The following is a 24,489-nucleotide window of genomic DNA, read 5'->3' on the forward strand; positions in this document are numbered from 1 at the left end:
CAGTATCTTTACTTGTTAATGAAAGACATCTCAAACCTTATCTTGATTATAAAGGTGGTAATATTGTTGGCTTAGCTAACAACAGCAATGAACCTGCCACAAGTACATTTGCTTTTATGCTTAGCATTGTATTCTCACAATATAAGGATGTTGTGCATGTTATGCCAACTAAATGTCTTCTAGCTGAGAACTTATTTGACATAATTAAACGTGTAATAATTGGCTTAGAAGATATAAGGTTTAAGGTATTATGTTTTATAACAGATAATAATGCAATAAATAAAAAAGCTATGTCTTTCTTTTGTAGCCCATGAAAGCTTTCAATTGTATATCCCCATCCAGTTAGAACGTCTAGCCCTCTTTTCTTATTCGACTCATTGCATATATCAAAATGCATTAGAAACAATTGGCTTGGCCAAAAAGATGAACGTAAATGCATGATGTTCTGAAAGTTTTTTTATAATGGAAATCATGAATTAGATAACATCCAAAGTGCTCCATTTTCTAGTTTACATAAGCTTTATGCCCTAGAATCTCAATCACTTGTGAAATATTGCTATAAGTTGACTTCAAAAGCTTGCCAATCTTTCACGAGAAACACCCATCTGGCTGAAACTACTGTCAATAATTTTCCCTACTCTTTATCTGTGCCTAAATCCAAATGTAGATTCCATGAGCAAAGCTTCTTTCTTAGAACTGCACGCCAGTGGAACTCTCTGCCGCTTGCCTGTTTCCCACCTGACTACAACTTGGACGTCTTCAAGTTCAAGATAAACAAACTCTTGACAAACTGCCCCCTTAAGTAAGACACTCTATCCAAACCCCCAATACTAATGATTACTACAATACTATCTTGTTGATTACTGTACACGCAATAACCCTTATCCCTGAGTGGCCTTCGGGCATTGATAAGTGGTGATCCCCATGTAAAAAAAACAAAAAAAACATGTCGACTTCGTAATAAATATGCTAATCCACTTACATTAAATAGTGATAATTGTAGTTTCCTAAATGTGTTCTGTGACTGGTTAGAAACTTGGAATAGCGTTTCTGGAAGAACTGGTAAGTTAACAAAGGAAACATATACTGCTTTGCACCATACTACTTACACAATTTTAGAATTGACTAAATATTGTATAAATGTACTGAACATGGTGTATATCTTACCAGGAAAGTTTCAGATAACCTTGAGGCAAGGTTTGGCCAGTATCAACAACTTAGTGGAGATCAGTATAATATATCGATACGTCAGGTGTATGAATGTGAAAAAAAAAACTCAATGTTGTCAGTTTTAAAATTGAGCTTACCAATTAATAATCGAACTATTGAATTGAAAAATTTAAAAGAAACTAACTGGGATGAAATGACAAGGGAGCAAGAGTTACATGTTTATAAATTTAACATAGTTGTAACAGAAGATGATGTTAATCAATGCAAGGGAGTACTTCCTGTTATATTATACTTAGCAGATTATTGCTGTCATGCAGTTTTCAAAAAACTGAAATCCAATAGCTGCTAAAATTTAATATCCGGGAGAGAGGTTGTTGAAGAAATAGCTGAATTAAACAGCTACTTTCAGGGTATTAACAGAGGTTCTCTGCTATACCCAAATGATATAACTAATAATTTTGTCTTATATAATTATATAGTTATAAACAAACTTACAAAATGCGATTCTTTTTTACATTCGATTCATCAGAGAAAATTAGCCATGTAAATAATTTTAAATATTTTGGTTGATCAAAATCGATTATTTCATGTTGACTCTTGTGATGAGGGTCACACTATTCAGCAAATTGAAAAAATGATATGGAGTTCATCGAATTCCCTTATAAACAGTTTTTGTCGCAAAGAGAATGACAATATTAGTAAAAAAAAAAAAAAAAAAATCAGAAAAAGAAAAATTCAAACTTTTAATTAAATTCTACAACAGATTTTTGAAAAGTTTTAATATTCAATGTTTGAAATATTTCTGCCTTAGTAACTTTGTTTATAGTAACATTTGTTTGAATTTAATTTTTAACTTATTGTTTGTTATTCAGTTAAACCAATTTATTGTTCGTTTTTCAGATAAACTAATTTATTGTTCGTTTTTCAGATAAACTAATTTATTGTTCGTATTTCAGTTAAACTAATTTATCGTTTGTTTTTTCAGTTTTGATTTTTAAAATATTGTTTTTGTTTTTTTGTTTTTTATTTAAAAAATATTTATTCATTTTTATTTATTTCTATTGAATAAGCTTTAGTTTCATACAAATCAAGTCGTATTCCTTTTCTTTTTAAACTTTAACAACTTTTCTCCCTTTCAATTTGTTTTTTATTATATTTTTTATTAATATTGGATGAGTTTCATTACAAAGTATCATGTTTACCTTTTTTAATCCAATTTTGAAGTTTTCTAACGCTTTCTGTAAAAAATGTCTGCTCATTATCGACAGTCTGTGTTCCACTTATCTTGCTTGCCTGAACCTATGGTGATGACGTCATTTTTCAGCTGACAGGCCATCTATGACGATGGTCACGTCATAACACTGAAATTAACACTCAAGATGAGAATAGTAGTTTAAAGTATCCAAATACGGATCTTTACAATGCTTAAATAAAAATGGTCACTGAATGACTTTTTTAGGATTGGTTTTACTTTTCAAATGAGTTTATATCAACATGACAGCAGGCTTAGCAATCATGCAAGTCTATAACTGTAGAAACGGGCTTGATTGTTTTTGTTTTATAATAGTATTTTGAAGACAATTTATCCAATTAAAACGGCATTAAGGAGCGTTTAAACAATAAACTGGATTAATTCAGAAATAATAGTAACAGAATGAAACTACAAATGGTTTTTGGGGTCTATCTGATAAAATATTGAAGAGAATTACTTTTGCGTGTTTTTTAATGCCCTTCCTCTATTTCACTCACTAATATAGTCGAAAGAAACGGAACTTTTAGAAAACTTTCTGAGTTAGTATCTTATAGATACTTTAGATTTCATGAAAATTGGAAGGTGATTCCTTGTTTATATATTTTTTTCTGGATAGTTTTTCACTTTTATAATGCTTACAAAATTGTTTATCATTTTCATTTTTTTTCTAATTATTGCTCATTTGTTCTTAATTTCAGTATATAATTTTATTTATTTTATTAATGTTTGATTTTAGCTTCATATTTATACCTCCTTTGTCTTTAAAATTTAAATTTAAAATGTAAATTCAATTTAAAACTGAAGCAAATCATTTTTACTCAAATTTTTTTTCCAGTCTGTTTTCTTAATGATATATATAACTTTTCATTGAGTCACCTTTATATATTTTGGAGTTCTTATTTTTCAATATGGGAGTCTCACAACTTGGTAAAAAAAAATTGCCCTGTACTATTATAATTGTTTCTTTTAAATTCATGAAAATCTGGTGAAACTTTGTGTAAGTAAAAAGGTTTTAAGTTCATTATTCCTGCCAGATTTATTTTTTGTGTGTGATATTGTTAAAAAGTAATGTTTGAAAAAAATTGATAAAATTATTCCTTTTTGGACTAGGGACGGGGTGGGGGTAAGAAATCTGGAAAAGGTGATTGTAACCGAGACTGAGCTTGAATCTCACCTAAATTATTTCTTTTTCACTTGATAAGTGCTTTATTAATTTAAAGAAATTAACATATGAACAAAAAATTAATCATTACGTAAATATTATTCCTTAAGTAAACTATCTTTATTGATAATCCGCAAAACAAGGGAGATATAATGAGCACACGGCATTAGTTCAAAGAGAATTGATATTGCTTAAGAAACATATTTAAATGATAGAAATTGTCGTAGCCAGATACTAAAAAAAAGTGCTCTGCTGGCATCCTTTATTTTATTTAGATGGTTTCATTAGTGCCCTAATCAGGACAAATGTAAGATTAGTTTTGAATTTGTTAAATCGTATATAGTAATACAAAAGTGTTCAACATCCTAGACAGAGCAGGTGTGTCTAAAAATTATGTTTATCTGATAAATAAAAGTTTTTTCTTAACTCATAGTTGCCCGGGAATCATAATAGTAATAATAATACATATTATAATATTATACTTGGTTAGTAATATAAGTTAATCCAAAGTGCTCAATATCATGAATAGAGTAGTTGTGTTTACTTAGCGTTTCTGAGCATGATCAGTTGTTGCATATTAGCACACCCTGGGTATTGCCGAAGTATCTGAGCCAGAAGATTATTATTGTTATCGTGTAGATTGAATTAGATCTCTTTTAAAGAGAAAAATGCAATTCAAGGACAAATATGGTTAAATGACGTTTTAAGAATTTAACTTGACTAGATTCTATAAACAATAACAAGAAGGAATTTTAGATGAATAAAAATGTTTTAATAGAAAAGATGTTACAACATGAACAAAATACATGATGAAGGTAGATCATTTGATTTGTCTTCAGTCACGGGAAGTTAATGATGCAACGAGAGAGCTTGAAAGACACGTATCAGTTAATTGGGAGTCATAGTTAATAGATGCGGTCGGTATTCAGAGGAAGAAGGATGGTAGTGGACAGTAATGGCTCCGAGTAGAGGAAAATGTTGATAGTAAAAAGTTAAGACCAGCGTTAAAGCTTTCTAATGGAGGGAAAACCGCCAAAATAAAACTACTGTATATACCACCAAGGCTTTGGGTCATACAAATCTTCGTTTGCAGCTTTTCCGAGGATTCATCAAATCAAGATCAACTCAAGATGGGACCAGGTATGTTTTCTCATTGGCCAATGTAAAACCCCATGTATGTCCTGTTTAAACAATCGCTAGACATATTGATATCGAGATGATCAAGTATACATAATACATAGCCCCAATATTACATATTCGTTCTGGTGCCTCCAAGTCATACAGGCCCTGACAATGTAACACAATATCCTAGATAAAGCAATCCTACATGGAACAGGTGTTTTTAAACACTGCATTGCCTGGGAGAAAAATTTTAACTCTGCACTGCTAGGTAGTCAAAGGTCAATATATATATATATATATATATATATATATATATATATATATGATAGATAAGTGTGTGCAATAACACGGTAGTACATTTTCAATGCATTGTATGTTTAAGAGAAAGACAGACTCAAGAATACACTAAAATGAGTATAGGTTTCATTATATTTTTGAGGAAGTGGGTAGGGATCTCCATGTTTCTTTTAAACTGAAATCTCAGGTGAATGATTTTAATTTTTTTTTTTTTTTTAATATTTTCAATACATTTAAACAAGAGAGAGGAATGGACTGGGTGAATGTGAAAAGGGGTAGGGAGAAAGGATGTGGAAAACCGAGAAAGATGGATTGAGATGTGAGTTTTAATATAAAATAATTTTTATTTTATGGCCCCACCAACATCGGGTAGACCTACTAGTTATTATGCTAAAGCTGAATGAATGAACGTTTGTTTCGTAAAGGTTTTTTTCTGTATACTTTACTAACTTAAAATAAATGTTAAAATGTTCCTAAGTTCAATGATTTAACTATGTATGGAATCTTTATTTTAAATTCTAAATAGCTGGAGTTTGTAAAAACAAGTTAGACATTTCGCAGCTCTGTACACCACTCATTTCTCACTGTATTTTGATTCAATGATTAATATTTAAATGTCTCTCTGACAAGCCATTCTTTAAGTATCTTATGAGCATTTAAAGAAAGTGAGGGTCTTTTTTTTTTTTTTCAGCATTGCTTCATAATTACTTTATTTAAATCCAATAGCAAAATGAATCCCTTTACTTCAATATTATCCGTAAGTAAAATATAGAAATAAAGAGACTTATTATTTTTAGATATACAAGAATTTTTCAGATATCACAACTTATGAATTTTTTAATAAAATCAAAATGGAATAAAATAATGGTAGTGACACAGCAGCTCATGAGTTTGTGTGTGTGTGTGTGTGAAAATGAATATATATTTCGTACATAAAATGGTATATGGAGATATATTTTGTGTATCGATTTTCAGTATTTACTTCAACAGTGCTCAATATCGATTTTCAGTATTTACTTCAACAGTGCTCAATATGTAAGTACATATAAGTTATACAAACATGACGATTAAGCTACACAGAGGTTTCTGCATTTCATCCCCATTGCTAATCGTCAGGCTAAAAAAAAAAAAAAAAAAAACGATAAAAATTATGCACATAATTTTTATTTTTTATGGATTTTTTTTTTTTTTTTTTTTTTTAATCCTTCTGAAAAATTCAGGATATGTTTGAATATTTTATTAGGAGAGATAAAATCGCTGTAGAAATCAATATCTCAACTAAAAAATAAAGGCATAGTCACTGGAAATTCTCATATCTACTTTTATAGATATATATATAAGTGAGAATGTGTGCATGTGTGAGGACAACTCTCAACCTATATACTCAACGAATTTTTGATCTAGTTTAATCGGTTTTCATCCGGAAAAAAGAGCTGCTAAAGGGGTCAAAATTGAAAAATTGGTACGAGGGGGGGGGGTCATCGGATTTATATTTGTTAACTATTTTTCACAACTGTTCATATGTGAATCGTTCACATGACAGCTTCCTTACATTAAAAATAAGTAGGTTTGAAAATACTTTTTAAAGGTTGTTGCAAGCTGGTCTAATGGTTATCGTACTTGACTCACTGTCTTTAGGTTTTGGTTTCATCTCACCTCAAATATATATATATATATATATATATATATATATATTTTTTTTTTTTTTCTTTTTTGCTAGAAGTAAACTGTTTAGAAAAAATGATGCTCGCATGCACGTCTCAGTTTCTTTCTGATTTTTTCTTTAAAGGAATTTAACATTACGTTTAATACCGGGCAACGCCAGGTACATCTACTAGTGTGTGTATATATATATATATATATATATATATATATATAAATTTATGAAAATATATTTATGGCAATTAAGCTGCCCAGAAGACTCTGCATTTCATCCCCATAGGGAATAGTCGATGTGCACTATGCTCACCAAAAATTTGATTCATAAACGTTTTTTATTTTATTTAATATCTGCGTTTAATTGGCTTCTTAAACTTACTTTTTCAATTTATATTAATTTTACCTACAGACACTAGTGTTTCATTCTTACACAATCATCAGTGTAGGAAATGATAATTACTGCCAGTCGAAGGATTCGAACCCAGTTGCAAAGTCCCCTTTAACTCCAGTCTGGTATTCAATCTTCGGGTCACCAAGAATTATCACTATTAAAGAATGAGAATTAAATTCTGTATTTAAGGTCAAGGCAAGCAGACAAATATAGAAAGCTAGTGAGATAGTGTTTAACAGCTTGGGCCTGAACATTGCATTACACTAAGGATGGCAGCTTATTATAACTCTCTTAAAGAAGCCCAATATTAGTTAAAGGAGCTTATAATAATATTTTTATAAATACTTTTGCTTATGGACTCTAGTGTGTTATGCTTATGCAATCGTCAATGTAGGAAATTATAATTACTGTCGGTGAAAAGATTCAAATACACACGCATACTAACATATGCGTATAGTCAGATATTTTAAATTTGTAAACATTCTAAACGTGCAAAACTAATTTTAAAACTGTTAAATATATATTTTTGTCATTGATCCTAAAAGATAAAACTTCAAAACAAACTCTTATTAATGTTTGTGAATGTACTTGTATTTCAATTTTTTTTCTAAGGCTTTTTTAATCATTTTCGTAATTGATTTTTTTATCGTCAATTTTGTTGCTTGTCAAATTTTGTTTGAAACGATATTCCTATCTTTACATCGAAAAAGGATTCTAATTAACAAAAATGAATTTTCAAGAGCTTTGAATGTTTTGTTTAACTGTTAAGCCGTGAATAAGATGCATTATTTTTGTCCGCGACAAGATTCCCCATGCTTTGTTTCCTGATATATAAACATTCGAGTATTCAAGTTAACATCTGCTTGCTAGGATTTCATTGACATGACAAACGTCATTCTTGCTCGTGTATTCCTGCTTCAATTTTTTTTTTTTTTTTTTTTCAATCCACATTCTGGGTATCTTTTCTTTTTAGCAGAAATAATTCTAACCTTCTCTGCAAGAATTAGCAGAGGAAGATGCAAGTTCGACAGAACTCGTTTTACCATTTTTCCTTAGTGGAATCTTGGAGTGTACTTGATATCTATTGATTTGATGCCGAGGATACTGGCAGACTAATCCACGTTCTGCAGTCGTGGATGAGAACCGGTAATACCAAAGTCAGGGGTGGGGGCTTAGGTTCTCTTGATAGCATTTTTCTTCTTCCCCAATCTACTCTGATATAAAAATCTTCTGTTCTTTGTTTGGTTGCTTCGATGTTATAGTATTATTTTTTTTTTTTTTCAAATTTTATTTATTTAAATACACGTTTTGTCATAATGGTTTAATTTTTATTAAAATTTAATTATATCTTCTTGATTTAGAATAGTTATGCAAATTATATTGCCTAATATATTTTTTATTAAAGAAGTTGTTTTTTTAACTTTTTTTTTCCAAATTCCTTTAATTCTGATGTGGAGAGTAGAGGTTAGCAATTTTTGGAGGAGTATGAAGTGTGTATGTGTGTGTGTGTGTGTTTGTGTGTGTGTGTGTGTAAAAGTTATGAAAATATATAGCAATTGAGCTACATAGTCTTTTGTGTTTATTTGCTGTAGGGGATCGTCAGGCTAAATGCATTTTAACCTGACAGGGATGAAACATGGAAGATTGTAAGTTAATTGCTGTATATTTTCATAACTTACTACCTAGCTCTACTCGCGTATTGAGTATTATTGAAATAAATACTGAAAATTGGTACATAAAATATCTCTTTATAACATTTTATGTCGACACTTATCCTCAAGTGGCCTTTAGACCTTGATAAGTTGTGACTCCCAAGTAAAAGAAATAAAAATGAAATATTTATATATATATATATATATATATATATATATATATATATATATATCCCTACCGACAGGAAAAAAAATTATTTAAATTGACTCTGGCTAGAGGAGGGGGTCAACGATTTTTACAATAATTTGACTATCCGCCCCCCCCTCCTTTTCAGTGAACTTCCTTCCTTTGCTTTCATGTACCGTTTTATTTAAAAAAATTTCATTTATCTTTTAAATATTAATTTTAATACTAATTGCTTTTTATTTCAGTTTTAATGCATGATGTTAGCAATGGATGAGTTATGAGCCCTTTAATTTATCTGTGCATACAAAATAATTATGAGAAATATTTCTGTTATTCTAAAATACTTATTTTATATCAATAATTCATTTTTACATTATTTAATGAAGAGATGATTATAATCTTATTTCATAATCTATTTTCAGATTTCACATTGGATTTATCTGTTACATTACTAGTCAACTATACATGGGGTAAGTTTTGTGCTATTTTCTTTTCACCTCCCCCTCTCCGGTCATTCTTTTCTTCCTCCAGACTCTTCCCCACCCTATGCTCCCCATCTGTATCCCTCTCTCCATCCACATTCTCTTCCTCTCCCCTTCTGTTTACCTCCTTCCCTTCTTATCCTACATTCATTGTTATATTGTATGTGAATGACAATGTTTTCTTGAATTGATGAAAATAATTATGTAGATGGATTATGTACTCTTTTGTGTTAGTCTAATTATTTTTTTTTTTTATTTTATGTTTACAATTTCAAATTGTTTCCTTAAGAAAATTATTGGAATTGTTTTTATCACTTTTTGAAAATTTTGCTTAAATTTTAATATTCTCGTTCTTGTGCCAATCTTTTTCCATGGAAGAAGGGAATGCAAAATAATTTATCACCTGCTTAGATCGGATTGATCGAAAAGCAGGATTATCTTGTCTTCTATAAACAGAAAAGTTACTTCCTATATTTTTTCTCCTTTTCTTTTTTCTCCTTTTCTTTTTTCTCCTTTTCTTTTTCTCCTTTTCTTTTTTCTCCTTTTCTTTTTTCTCCTTTTCTTTTTTCTCCTTTTCTCCTTTTCTTCTTTTCTTCTTTTCTTCTTTTCTCCTTTTCTCCTTTTCTTCTTTTCTCCTTTTCTCCTTTTCTTCTTTTCTCCTTTTCTTCTTTTCTCCTTTTCTTCTTTTCTCCTTTTCTTTTCTCCTTTTCTTCTTTTCTCCTTTTCTCCTTTTCTCCTTTTCTCCTTTCTCCTTTTCTCCTTTCTCCTTTTCTCCTTTCTCCTTTTCTCCTTTCTCCTTTTCTCCTTTCTCCTTTTCTCTTTTCTCCTTTTCTCTTTTCTCTTTTCTCCTTTTCTCTTTTCTCCTTTTCTCTTTTCTCCTTTTCTCTTTTCTTTCTTCTCTCTCGTGTTTCTTTTTCTCCCCCATTTCTTTTTCAAGCCCATTTCCTTCTCTCTCCCTTTTGCCCGTCTCCCTACTCTCCCGTTTGCTCGTCTCCCTACTCTCCCGTTTGCTCGTCTCCCTTCTCTCCCGTTTGCTCGTCTCCCTTCTCTCCCGTTTGCTCGTCTCCCTTCTCTCCCGTTTGCCTGTCTCCACCTCTCTCAGGGTTCGCACAGGCTTGAAAAGTCTTTAAATTGTTCTTTTTCCTTGAAATGGCTTCATTTTTATTATTACCTTGAAAAATCCTTGAAAAGATCTTGAAAATCGTATTCTTTATGTCCAGTTAAAATTTGTCAAAATATTAAAAATAAAATAAAAATACTATTAAATTATTTTTTGAGTATAATTCAAAATATCATTAAAATATTGAAAATAAAATCGAAATACAGTGTTCTGAAATTACATTGTATTATGGAGTTATGTTTCTTTATCATGAAAGTACATGATGTTTTCCATATAATATCGAGTAGTTTCATGATCAAGTAATGAAACTCTTGTATGCACAATACCAGACTTTCAAAATTTTAAAGTAAAACGAACAATCTACAAGTGTAATGTTATAAGGGAGGAGAATTTTCTGTCTTTATTGATTGTCTCTTTATAGATATATAATTATGCTAATTCACTTTGACTGTTATCATCCTGAACATACCTTAAAAGGAAAGTAGAATATTCCAAATGGCTAATAAACATTTGAGATTAATAAAAAAAATAAAAAAATAAAAATAAAAAAATTGGTGCCGCTGATAGGAACATTTTGATTAGACGATGGAAACCCTAGTTACATCCTGATTGGATAAAAGAAATCTTGCTTACCAATGAAAACTAAAAAAAAAAAACATGGCGGTTTGCTTAAATACATAATATACATATTAACGTTTATTCATAACAACTTATAGAAAGAAATATAGAAATAAAACTCAAATTGTTTAGATGAGGATTCTATTGTGTAAATTTTAAATGAATGTCATAGATTTTTAAAAATTAAAATTATATATTTGTAAATAAAATTAAATTAGAAGAAAAATCATTTGTATGTTACTGTGCTATTTTTTAATAGTATTTACAAGTTAATTTTTCCTTTTTTTTTTTATACAGTTGTATATTTGAAGATTTTATGTTTAAATTGTTATTTATTTATATTTGAATAAGAGTTTTGACAATACAGGTACTTATGTAGAGAAATGACCGTGCAAGTTTTTTTTTTATTAAATTGCTAGGTGAAACTACAAATTAGTTAATAAAAAAAAAAAAAAAAACCCTTCCCCATGTTAAATATGAATTTCAAAATAACGTTATTTCAGCACGGTCTTTCTCTGCAAGAGTACCATATTTATATTTAAATAAACATCACAATTTCTCTGCTTCCTTTTTTTTGTTTGTTTGAATAATTCTAATTTCCCCTTTTCTTGATATAATAGTAATGAGGCCAAATATTCCATGTTTCGTAGTCCAGATAAACAAATGAACTAGAAATTCAGTTTAAATACTTCAAAATCTCCTTCAAATGACGAAATAAATGTTTCCCCAATTAATTATAGATAAAAAAAAGCCTAATGCTGACTGATTAATAGAATTTGACAGTTTAAATACTTCAAAATCTCCTAAATTAAATTTAGTGAAAGTACAATATAGTTACAAAATACCCTCCCCTCATGTTAAGAATGGCTTTCTAAATAACGATTTCAGTGCGGTAACATAGATGCATAATTATCTTTTTTTTTTCTTTTTTTTTTTTCTTTTTTTTTCTTTTTTTTTTTTTCAAATTATTTACTTCAGGACCGAATTTGATGAAACATTTTTTTATTCGTAGTGATGGACTGTTTTTTATTTTTTTAATTTTTTTTTTTAATCTATTTTATAGATAAATTAAATATTAAAAATAATTAAATTAAAACAAATCTTTTTCTTATTTCGAATTATTTAATCAAGTAAAAATGCCATTTTTTACTTGGTTAATAAAGTATAAAACAAACGTTGATTTTACAACTAACATTTGAGGGGAGGGGATCACATAAAAGGAACCAACTTTCCTAATCAACATTATGTTCCTATTTACTTGCATACTCATGAAGGCAGTTAGACACAAGGTCGGTTTTTAATGTGGGAGAAATCCAGCTCCCAAAAAGGAGCATTCTGGATAAGAACAAAAATAAAAATTGCTCCTGTTTAGAAGGATTTCTCCTCTACTGATCGAGGTCAGAAAAGGTGAAGTGTAGTATCAGAACAGATACTACACTGTGGTCTTGCCCAATGCCAACAATATATAAACTATATCGGTCAGAAGTTGTTTTTCAAAAATAACCACTATAAATAAAACTTTAACAACAAAAAAAATTATTTATTTTAAACAATGTATACAGAACTTTATTTTAGATAAACAATATAAACGTTTTTTGTTTTTTTTCTTTGTCTCTCCCCCCCCCTCCCTCCACAAAAGGAGGGTGGACCTGTAAATTCACCCTTGTCCATTCATTTGTTCGCACTTTTCTCAAGCCTTGGAATTTTTAAAAATTTTTGCGCACATTAAACATGATAGGAGTAAAAAAGTAACAGAACTGATTTTCTGGTAAAACTCCAGTTGTCCCCCCTAGGGATGCCTTTTGGGTTAAAATGGCTAAAATTGACACAAAAAAAAAATTGATGCCTTGGATTTTTATAAAACTTTCTGAAAAGTTGTAACTAACTGATTTCTATATAATTTTGTTTGTCTATACTTCGCAATAACTCTTGGGTGTGCCCCAGGGGCTCTTTTAGGGCTAATAAAAACATTCTATTTTTGGGACTATTTTCTCATATTTGTCCAAAATTTTGTGTGTATGTCTATTTAGCAGTTTTGCATGGTGCTGAACTCAAATTAAAATATGTTAAGGTCTTCGGGAATTTGGGGGCTAAATAGAGCGGGGGGGGGGACAATACTGAACTTAAACATTTTTTTTTATGCCTCGTTCATTGTGCACTTAGGGGGCCGGGCCATGCATGCTTCACTTTTTTTTTCAAGCGAAAGTATAACAGAAGACAAGTCAAGAATGGGGTCTGGATTTTTTGTAGCCGTCAAACGTGGCTCAAACCTGTGCAATATTACTAGAAATGACAGCACAGATCGGAAAACATTTTTCCCGATAATTAATTTGTGGATCCTACCAGGGACATTAATTATATTAGATGGATGGGCAGTCTATAAACGTCTAGACCACTTCGATTATGGAAAATATCAACATAACGAAATTATTGATCTGATTGACACACACGCAAACCAAAGAAGGTTTATGATCCCATTGTAAAAAAAAAAAAAAAAAAAAAAAAAAAAAAAAAAAAAAAAAAAAAAAAAAAAAGCGAAATTTGAAAACAGAAACTTTTGTAAGGCATATAGCACAATTCATGTGGCGAAGAGAAAAGGGGGAAATCTTTCCGATAATCAAAAACATTCATGAAAGATAGTTGTTTAAAAAAATCTGTTTATAGCGTTTAAAATTTAAAAAGTTTATGGTAAAGTTTTACTAGATTTCAACCTTAACATTTTCCTTTAAAACGACTTTTACAGGTTTTCGGATATGCTGAAAACGAATGACGCATTTAAATGTAGTAGTTTTCCAGATATTAAGCAATATAATTTCTTATGTGTAAAGTGCTGACCATAGTTGTACACGCAAGCACACATATTTTTGGTGTACAACTATGGCTGCCACTTTTAACATAAGTTACATTGCTTAATATCTGGTAAACCGCTTAATTGCGGAAACTTTTAATGCGATATTCGTTTTCAGCATACCCGCATTAACCTTTGAAGTCATCATTTTAAAAGAAAATGTTAAGGTGGAAACCAAGTAAAAGTTTACCGTTTTAAATTATAGAAAGTTTTTTTTATATTGTTTAAAATAAAAAATTAGAAAAACTTCTGTTTATATCATTTAAAATTAAAAATAATAAAGGTTTATATTGTTAAATATCATAAAGTTTTATTTATATTTAAAAAATTTTTAAATTCTGTATATATTGTTTAAAATAAAGTGTTTATTAAAAAAAAAAGCTTTAAGTTCTGCTCATCTAAAACTTAACTTCTGAAATACCGATATTGCTTATATATTGTTGGCATAGTAACATAACGGTGATTGGGAAATCGTGTTCCTTTATGTGATAGAGGGATCGAGAATATTTTGCTACCTAATCTCCAGTCTGATAATTAAAAATTAAAATTATTTGTTTACTGGCCGGACATTTAGAAAACTGACCCCCCACCTATAAAGTCCACAATTTACTTATTTTTTCTTATGTCAATCTCATCGATTACAAACTTTCAGATTAAAAAAAAAATTTCTTTGAAAAATATTTTTTTATGAATTTTATCCTCGGGGATCAGTTTTCAATTATAACATTCTTCTAAATTGAACACATACTTTGTGACCATCACTGAGAAAAATATTGTGACTCGATGAGATTAACGTGAAAGAAGAAAAAGTGTAAATTATGGAATTTAGAGGTAGGGGTCAATTTCCTAAACACCTGCTGTTTATTGTGACTTAAATAACGGACTCATAATATTTACTTCCAATGTTTTTTTTTTTTTAACTTATTTCAAACTGATATAAATTATTAAGACACTCGCCTTTTTTCTGTTCTTGGCCTTTGGGCCGGGATCAAAATGTAGTATCTGTTCTGCAGATGCTGCACTTAAGATAATTTGTACCAGTCAATGGAGGGGAAACCCTCTATACTGGGACAATTATTATTTTTGGTAACCAGAGTGCCCCCTTTTTGCCTACTTTTAGGGGGGCTGGTTTTTACCCCACATTAAAAATGGCCTTGTACCTAATTTGCTTTGGTGGGGAAGCAAATAAATACAATAAATTATTACATGTCATATTGAAATTAGTACAAACTTCAACGCATTTCAAGTGAAAACACTATTACCAACTAAAGTGTCATGTCAAAATATTTACAATCATAGGGTGCTTTTGTTGATTAAAGATTTTTTAAACCTACGCATTTCAGGTGAAAAAGCTTACCTACTTAAGTGTCCTGTCGAAATAAGTAAAATCATATAGTACTTTTGTTGATTAGGAATCGTTTAAATCTCTGCATTTCAGATGAAAACATTATTACCGCACATGTCATGTTGAAATTAGCAAAAATTCCAACACATTTCAGGTGAAAACATCATTACCTACTAAAGAGTTATGTCAAAATAAGTAAAATCATAGGACGGTTTTGCTGATTATAGATCTTTTAAACCTAAGCATTTCAGGTGAAAACATTATCACCTACTTATGCTGAAATTGTTACAAAGCACTTTGCTGTAAATCCGTAAAACCAGACCTGTTCCTTCCATACACACGTAATTCAAGATGTCCTTAAATAATAAATAACTTAGGGCTATCAGAACTTAGATAAAATCGACCTGACTTAATATAATGTATGTATCATGCTCATCTAGCTGAACTGTTGGAAGACATTAAAGACAGACATGTACTAGGAATTGTATTTGCAAATGTTTATTGAATTTCAAAAAAGAGGGCTACCACACTGCAACATGATCATAATGCTGTGAGGTTAAGATCAGAACAGTTCATCAAATTGATGCAATTGTCAGCAGTTACCAGGACATGAAAATCCAGAGCTTCATGATTTAGTTAAGTCTTTAATGGTACGTGTTCCAACCTCAATATAATTGTTTTATTATCTGATAAGATGTTTCTTACTGATGTTTTATTTTTAATTTTCAACTGCCGTGGAATTTCCACAGGCTCTGCTAGTTATTATTTGTCTCTCTTATTAACGCGTGTCTCTATATATGTATATGTGGCCGTAACCATATGTCTATGGAGGAAGTCTGGTCGTGTCATCTCTAGTGTGTGCATATGCATTGCGATAAAGTCACCATACCGTTTTTTCAGTTTATCTTCTCTGATCACTTCTTCTCATCACTGGTCGATGCTGAAAAGGAACATCTGATGAAAACATAACATCAATCTTCTGGCATGGATTCTTTATTCGTCTAACGAGTAAATGGGGACTAATCCATCACAATGTCGATTTAAACTTTCTTGCGTTTTCTTCAATGCATCTTCCTGTCTAACCCGGCACATCTGTTTTTCCCAAAATCAGAAGCTAGACTTGCAAACCAAAAGATATATTTTTTCTCTCCATCTTTTTCATGCATCGTTTTTTTTTCACTTGAAATGAATGACACCTCAGTTATCACCTCTGACTCTATCTACCACGTTTGACATATGTTAACCGTAACCCCTTGCACTCTCTTTTGCACTAACCAACCTGTGAAGCAACTCCCAATTTCCAACATGCTGGCATAACCCGGGATATATTATATATTACAATGGGGAAAATGACATTTAATTGTGCTTGGTTGGCCAAATACAAGTTGGCCAGGGAATGTAAATATGATTGTCCACAGGCAAATTATTGTGTATGTAAAGAGACATTTGGGTGCTTCTACACTATTAGGACGAAATTTCAGAAATCGTAAAACTGAATTTCACATGAAAACAATGGTATCTACATATTCCTCATATTTTTAAGATGATTATATCCAAAAATTATGAAAATTGATAAGGTAGAAAATTATTTATTATAGGAAAAAGAATTTGAAGAAAACAAGCGTAAGATATAGGAGAGTTCAAAAGGAAGGTAATTTTTCGTTTCAATTTAAACAAGATGGCAAGAATTTTTCACGTAACACTATTAATGTTTTGTTTAATAATTCAGTAATATTCAGGTAATTTCAACTGTATAATTTGGAAGCTACCATTGTAATTTATTAGAATTGACAAAAAAAAAAATCACTAGAAAACATTGTTTTTCTGTGTTTATTTTAAACTCCATTTATCGACTTCAAAATTTCGTTATATTAGTGTAGAAGCGCCGGCATTTGTTTTGAGCAAAATGGGTGGAAGTGCTTTGAAATCGCACATGGCTGGCACTAAACACAAAACTAACGAAATGTATCTTCATTTTTTTTTCTCCTCACTATCTTTTCTTTTTTTTTCTTTTTCTGCTTGCTCTTCTTTAATGATCCCTATTACTTTCTGGTGCTACCAGATCAAGCTATCCTTTGGCTTCCTGAGACGAAATGCACCTACATTGACGTTTTTTGTTTTCTGATCTTTTTTCTAAAGCTTAATTTTGTTCTGCAAAGACAAAAACAACCCCTTTCCCTCCCCATTTTATTTTATCCCCCCCCCACTCCCACCCTGTCAGTGGAGTATCATAATACACCGACTGCCCCCCTGCAGAGAGTAAAATCCCTCAATGGGGCCACCTGTTGGCCGTAGGTGGCGACCCGTAATGCCTTAGAACGGGATCCTGGTGACTGAGCACCTCATGATCTCGGAACCAAGTGGCCGTGAGTTAGCAACACTCCACTTTGGCCCTTACTTCAGCTAGACGGGCGGTCAGGCAGGCTCGACCCGATCAACCGGCTAGTCATGACAGTCCCTAATAATAGTAAACCCCCACAAAAAGAGAAATACAAACACATTACACTTATAAAAAAAAACAAAAAAAAAAACACATACTATCATTAGAAGGCGATGGCAAGGGCCAATCAGATAGTAAAAACTGATGTTATTGACAACTAACCCTTTCTACACCTTGCTGGGTCCGAGGAAATGAAAAAATCGTCATAAGCAGCTATACTCACTGTTTGAATATATCATCATTGTATCCCTGAGATGCTTGGGCGTATGGGTTTCCCCCTAACCATCTCCCAATTTAGGGCTCCAAGGAGGATGGGGAGCAAGGATGATGAAAAAACAAACAAAAAATATTCTATGGCTTCCAAAAAAATTAAAAGACCCCATCCAGAAAGTGATGAAGATGAAAACACAAACTTTCCGGAGTATATAATCTTGGAATCGCAAGATAACACACAAATAACTAAAATGTCCCCATTCATAATCGAAAAAATTATCAACAAAAATCTGAACACAAAACAAATTAAAAAATGGAACTTTACTCATACAAGTATCTACTAAAAGTATTGCCGAAGAAATTTTAACATGGACAAAGTTCCATGATATAAACCCTCACAAAACTCAACACCTCAAAGGGAGTCATCAGATGTCCAGAACTAAACACCTGCTCTCTAGAAGAAATAAAAACAAACCTAAAAAAACAAAAAGTTATAGATACTAAAAGAATTACAATAAAAAGAAACGAACAAACAATAAACACCAATACATACATATTAACTTTCAATACTCCCACCCCACCAACTGAACTCAAGATTGGATATATTAACATTAAAGTAGAAGCATATCCCCAGACCACTTCGCTACCTAAACTGCCAAAAATTTGGCCACTTCAAAGAACACTGCACTAGGAAAACAGTATGCCCAAAATGTAGCAGTAATGAACACCAGGAAACAGAATGCCAAGGAAATATAAAATGCCCAAACTGTGGTGAGAACCATCCAGCATACTCATCGCTCTGCCAAAACTGGATCAAAGAAAAAAAAAATAAACGAACTAAAATATACCAAAAACATAAGTTTTACCGAAGCTAGAAAAATTGAAACAGCCACCACAACAGAACCAACTAGATCATATGCAGGTGCAACCAAAAATCAATTAAAAACAATAGAAAACGTTGAACTAAAGGAAATCTCTACCCTCATAAAATCACTTCAAGAACTAGTTGAGGCATTGAGGGCCATCTTACAGCAACTGCCGTCAACTTCAGCTGTACTTGAAAATAACTACCAAACAGTTGAAAATAAAATCCCACCAGATCTCAAAAATCAAACACAATCCTCTAACAAAAAACCCACACAAATTGAAAACATCCCAAAATCGAAAGAACAATCGCCTAGTACCCTCCACAAAGAAAAAAAAAATCAAATCTCCCACCAACCAAACAGAAAATAAATGAAAAACCCAAAAAAGACAGATCTCGCTCCACGTCAAAAACCAGAACTACAGATCAGAACAAATTTAAGTCCTTGGAAATAATGGAAACAGACGACAGAGCCTCTGAAGCCCCATAATCAAATAGTAGAAAACAACCACTGTTATTCTTAATAAAAATAAAAGGAAATCAAAAACATAAAACTGAACGATGGCTAACAAAATAATCCAATGGAATTGCAGAGGTATAAAAGCCAACAACAATGAATTACTTCTAATATCCAATCTGTACCCTTCTATAATATGCCTACAAGAGACTTTTTTAAAACCATCTGAAACTGTCAATCTCCGTAACTTCACTGAATATAACCACACAACAAATGATCCAAATAGAGCTTCTGGAGGACATCCATTCTCATCAACAAAAACACAGCACAAAGCCAAATAAATCTACAAACTAATTTACAGGCAATTGCCACCACAACCACCTTACATAAAACAGTCACAATCTGCTTCATATATCTACCCCCAAATGACCCTACAGATGAAACTTATCAACCAACTTCCTTGCCCCTTCATATTATTAGTTGACTTTAAGTCATAATGTTAGTTGCGATGTTCAGATACAGACAGAAAAGGAATCATTATAGAAAATATTATCAACAACAACCTATGCATATATGATAACAAAAAATCAACCTTTATTCACTCTGCTGTAAACTCATACTCTGCAATTGACCTCTCTATGTGATCCTAGTATCTTTATGGATTACAACTGGACAGTGCACAAGGACACTTGTGGGAGCGACCACTTCCCAATAATATTAGAACCCTTTGGTCCTGAAACACTCAAAAATTCCTCATTGGAACCTTAAAAAAGGTAACTGGAATAAATTCAAATCATTATGCAAACACAAACTCTTACCTGGAAAACGTGAAAGACTCAATCACTCACTTTATAGATACCATCATCTCAATAGCTGAGGAATGCATACCGAAAACAAAGGTATCAACCAAGTATAATCGACCCTGGTTTAATGATGATTGCAAAAAGGCTATCAGGCTACGACGTGCTGCAAAGAAAATTCAACAACCGACCAACTACTCAGAATTTAAACAACTTCAAAATATGCAGAGCTAAAGCACGGTGAACAATAAAAGAAGCCAAATGTGAATCATGGAAAAACTTTGTGTCCAAAATCAACAATAACACCAAAGACAAAACCATATGGAAAATGATACGGAAAATATCAGGAAAAAACACCAGTTCCCATCTCAACCACCTCTGTATAAACAATAAAAAAATAACCGAAAAAAAGAACATAGCCAACATGCTTGCAGACACTATTGCAAATAATTCATCATCCAAAAATTACAAAAAATTCCAGACTATTAAACATGAATCAGAAAAAAAACAACCTACACTTTAAAAGTAATAATGAAGAAGTTTATAAACTTTTTACCATTCAAGAACTAAAGAATTCATTAAAAAAAAGCCAATAACACGGCTGAAGGACCAGATGAGGTAACATATGAATTCCTGAACCAACTACCAAATCAACCATTAAAGTACTTACTTTCCATTCTTAATGATATCTGGCTCAATGGCAACCTTCCAGCTATATGGAAACAAGCCACAGTAATTCCCATACCAAAACTAGGGAAGGATGCATCTGACCCCTCTAATTATCGCCCCATAGCTCTAACAAGCTGTGTGTGCAAGACGATGGAGAGAATGATAAACACCAGACTAATGTTGTTTCTTGAAACAAATAAAATATTAACCAACCTTCAATGCGGTTTCCGAAAACAACGGAGCACTACAGACCACTTAATACGACTGGAAACCTTTTATCAGAAATGCATTTATACAAAAAAAGCATATGACTGCTATATTCTTTGATCTGGAAAAAGCTTACAATACCACATGGCGGTATGGTATCATGAAAGATCTCAAAGAAGCCGGACTGAAAGGAAGACTACCCATCTTTATCAATAACTTTATCAACAATTGATTATTTAATGTCCGTGTAGGAACATGCCTCTCTGATATTAAGGAACAGGAAACGGGAGTACTACAGAGAAGTATTTTATCTGTAACATTGTTTAATCTAAAGATTAAGATATCGTTAGATGCATAAACCAAGGTGTGGATTGCTCACTAGATGTAGATGATCTTTTAATTGCATGTAGCTCAAGGCATATCCATATAATTGAGCGTCAACTCCAACTATGCATCGACAAAAAAAAAAATGGTCAACTGAAAACAGATTTAAGTTTTCCACTAATAAGACTAAATGTGTGCACTTTTGTCAGCTTAGAAAACTGCACCCAGATCCTCTCTTAAAACTCCTGTTGTCGACGAACATAAATTCTTAGGGTTAATATTAGACAAAAGACTCGCATTCATCCCTCATATTAAACACTTAAAGAATAAATGCAACAAAACTCTCCAGCTAATGCGAGTCATTGCCCACACAGACTGGGGAGCGGACAGACAAACCCTACTGAAACTATATAGATCACTAGTACGCTCAAAACTAGATTATGGCAGCTTCATTTATGGCGCCATCAAAAAATCATATATAAAGATACTAGACACTGTTCAACGTCAGGGCCTCAGGCTTGTATTGGGAGCCTTCCGAACTTCTCCCACTGATAGTCTCTATACAGAAGCCAACGAACCGCCATTATCAATTCGGCACAACAAATTAGCTTTACAGTACTTAACCAAAATTCTCTCTTGCCCAGATAATCCTGCCTACGATTGTATTGCAAACGCACTAAATTACAATCTATGTCTACGATAGGAAAAAATCACAACCATCAAATCCAGCCTTCAATCCCAACTACCAAAACCTATTTGACCAAAAGATAAAAGCTATAAAACCTTTTGGTCTTCGTATGAAACCATTAGTGGAAGATGCAGGTATCACAATCAGGAACATCCATGAGGTCAACCAACTAAACCTCCCACCCTGGCTACTAAAACAACCTGAAATTATCTTTGAACTAAACAAGCTCCCAAAAAATCAAACTCATCTACTGAACTATCAAGAAAAACTATTTAACATTCAGGAAAAATACCCAAATCATCAGCATATCTATACAGATGGTTCTAAGGACGGCAACAGAACTGGATGTGGAATAATATCCAATAGCACTACCTTGCAGAAGCAACTACCAGACTATGCTTCAATTTTTAGTGCTGAAGCCACAACTATAGACCTGGCACTAGACCTCATTACTGACCTCATCTACAACAAATTTATAATTTTTTCAGACTCCCTATCAGTACTCGAATCTCTAAAGAACCAAAATTTAAATAGCCTGCTACTCATTAATCTATTACAAAAAATACATACTCTTTCACAAAATAGAAATATCAAATTCTGCAAGATACCCAGTCATTTTGGAACCTAAGGCAATGAAAAAGCTGACAGAGCTGCAAAAAATGCACTAAATCTTGATGTAAGCGATTTAAAAATTCCACACTCGGACTACAAACAACTAATATAAAGATTCGTTATGAAGAAATGGCAAGAAAAATGGAATAATTGTCAAAACAACAAACTTTTCAAAATCAAACCCACAATAGAGAAATGTTTACCAAATTTCAGAAAATCGCATAGAGAGGAAGTAGTTTTGTCCCGCATTCGCATAGGACATGCACACATAACCCACTCCTTTCTGCTAAAAAAAGAAGACCCTCCAGAATGTATGGCATGCCAAGAACCCTTTACTGTAAAACACTTTCTTTTGGATTGTGGGGACCTTGAGCATATCCGGCAGAACTATTACAACGTTAACAATTTGAAAGAACTATTTAAAAAAAGTCAATCCTAACAAAATACTAACATTCCTAAAAAAAAAAAAAAGCCAATTTATACAAAAGAATATAATTTTACCTGATCCAACTTCACCTCCACCAAAAAAAAGAAAACACCTAATGACCCAAAAAGGCTGACTGAATAAGTTAAAATATCTAACAAAAAAAAAAAAAATATGACGGACCTCAGCATTAAATAACCAAAAAAAAAAAGGTTGATATGCCGTAAAAACCCAACCTAACCTATTACTTTATAGTGACCCTTATTTTCTTTTTCACTATTACTTGCATATATATTACTAAACTGCTCTTCTATTTTTTATTCTTATATTTCCTCTTTCCGCCTAGTTAATATTTATAATTTTATTAATTTTCTTTGTTATATTTTCTGTCTACTTTTAATATTTCTCCATTTCTTATTCTCATTTCCAATCTAAATGTTATTAAGCCAGTTTCTGTCTATATGTACAGGGTATTCGAACTCATGCGAAACTTTATATTTTGGGTTTTAGCTGGGGAAAATCAGTGCAAAACCACTATCAATAATTTCACACACTCTTTATCTGTGCCTAAAACTAAATGTAGATTCCAAGAACAAAGCTTCTTTCTTAGAACTGCATGCCTGTGGAACTCTCTCCTGATTGACTGCTTTCCAGCTGACTACAATCTGATCGTCTTCAAGTTGTCACGACCCGGTTAATGGACGACCGAATTGATTGGCAATCAGATCGAGACACATAAATTTATTTTATTTAATATCCAATGTCTCATTACTTATCTTCGGTTAATCGTCGGATGTTGGATCAACCAGCGAAATATATCATTAAGGGGAATGGAACAACAGAGCAATGAATAACGAAACAAACACCCAATCAAAGTTTAAAATTCAATAAAGACTTTTATATACAAAAAGGAAGAAGAAGAAGCTCCGATAAAAAGGATGAGTGAGATAGATGTACCTTTGGAATGTTTGCCAGATGTATGCGACATGCAATTACAATATAATATGTGGAAAAGTTTGTGGATAAGAAAAGATATTGGCATGAGATAGGCCAAACTTAGCTGTTTTGTCTGTTAGGGTAAACACGGATCATAAGTTCACAAACACGATATCCAAGAAAAAAGTTGAGATGGCGAAAGTCTATCTTTTCCTCGAATCATAATTCCAAAGAAGAATAAATGTGAGTTCAATCGGCAATATGATCGTATTTGAATAATAATCCGCAATTCAATTAATTCAAATCTCAATCTTCGATGAGGTTCGATTCGTGGAGGTAAGGTTTACACACCGGACTGGACCGCCGTCTTTACGCCAACTGTCGTATTTTTTCCTATATTCAAATTCCCTCGTGGTCCGCTTTCCCGCCACAAATGTTCGCTGTCTGGTTGCCATGACGACATATTTCCGCTCGTTACGGCGATATTCACACCCAACCTCTGCCCCACTTCCCTCAGCCAAGTGACTGCCACGCCACATCATTTACAGA

General features: G+C 32.1%; 1 protein-coding gene across 2 annotated transcripts in view; it reads left to right on the forward strand.

Annotated features, from left to right (window-relative positions):
- The window catches only part of LOC145239768 (ubiquitin carboxyl-terminal hydrolase 44-like), a 209,742-nt gene that overhangs the window by 101,328 nt on the left and 83,925 nt on the right, over positions 1-24,489 (forward strand). For both annotated transcript variants that reach the window (XM_080103205.1, XM_080103204.1), the window contains exon 2: positions 9,315-9,362. The gene's annotated coding sequence lies outside the window, so the exon portion shown is untranslated. The remainder of the gene's footprint in view (positions 1-9,314; positions 9,363-24,489) is intronic.

The sequence above is a fragment of the Euprymna scolopes genome, chromosome 19, assembly GCF_053919585.1.
Source record: "Euprymna scolopes isolate OS-2025 chromosome 19, ASM5391958v1, whole genome shotgun sequence".
Lineage (NCBI taxonomy): Eukaryota > Metazoa > Mollusca > Cephalopoda > Sepiida > Sepiolidae > Euprymna > Euprymna scolopes.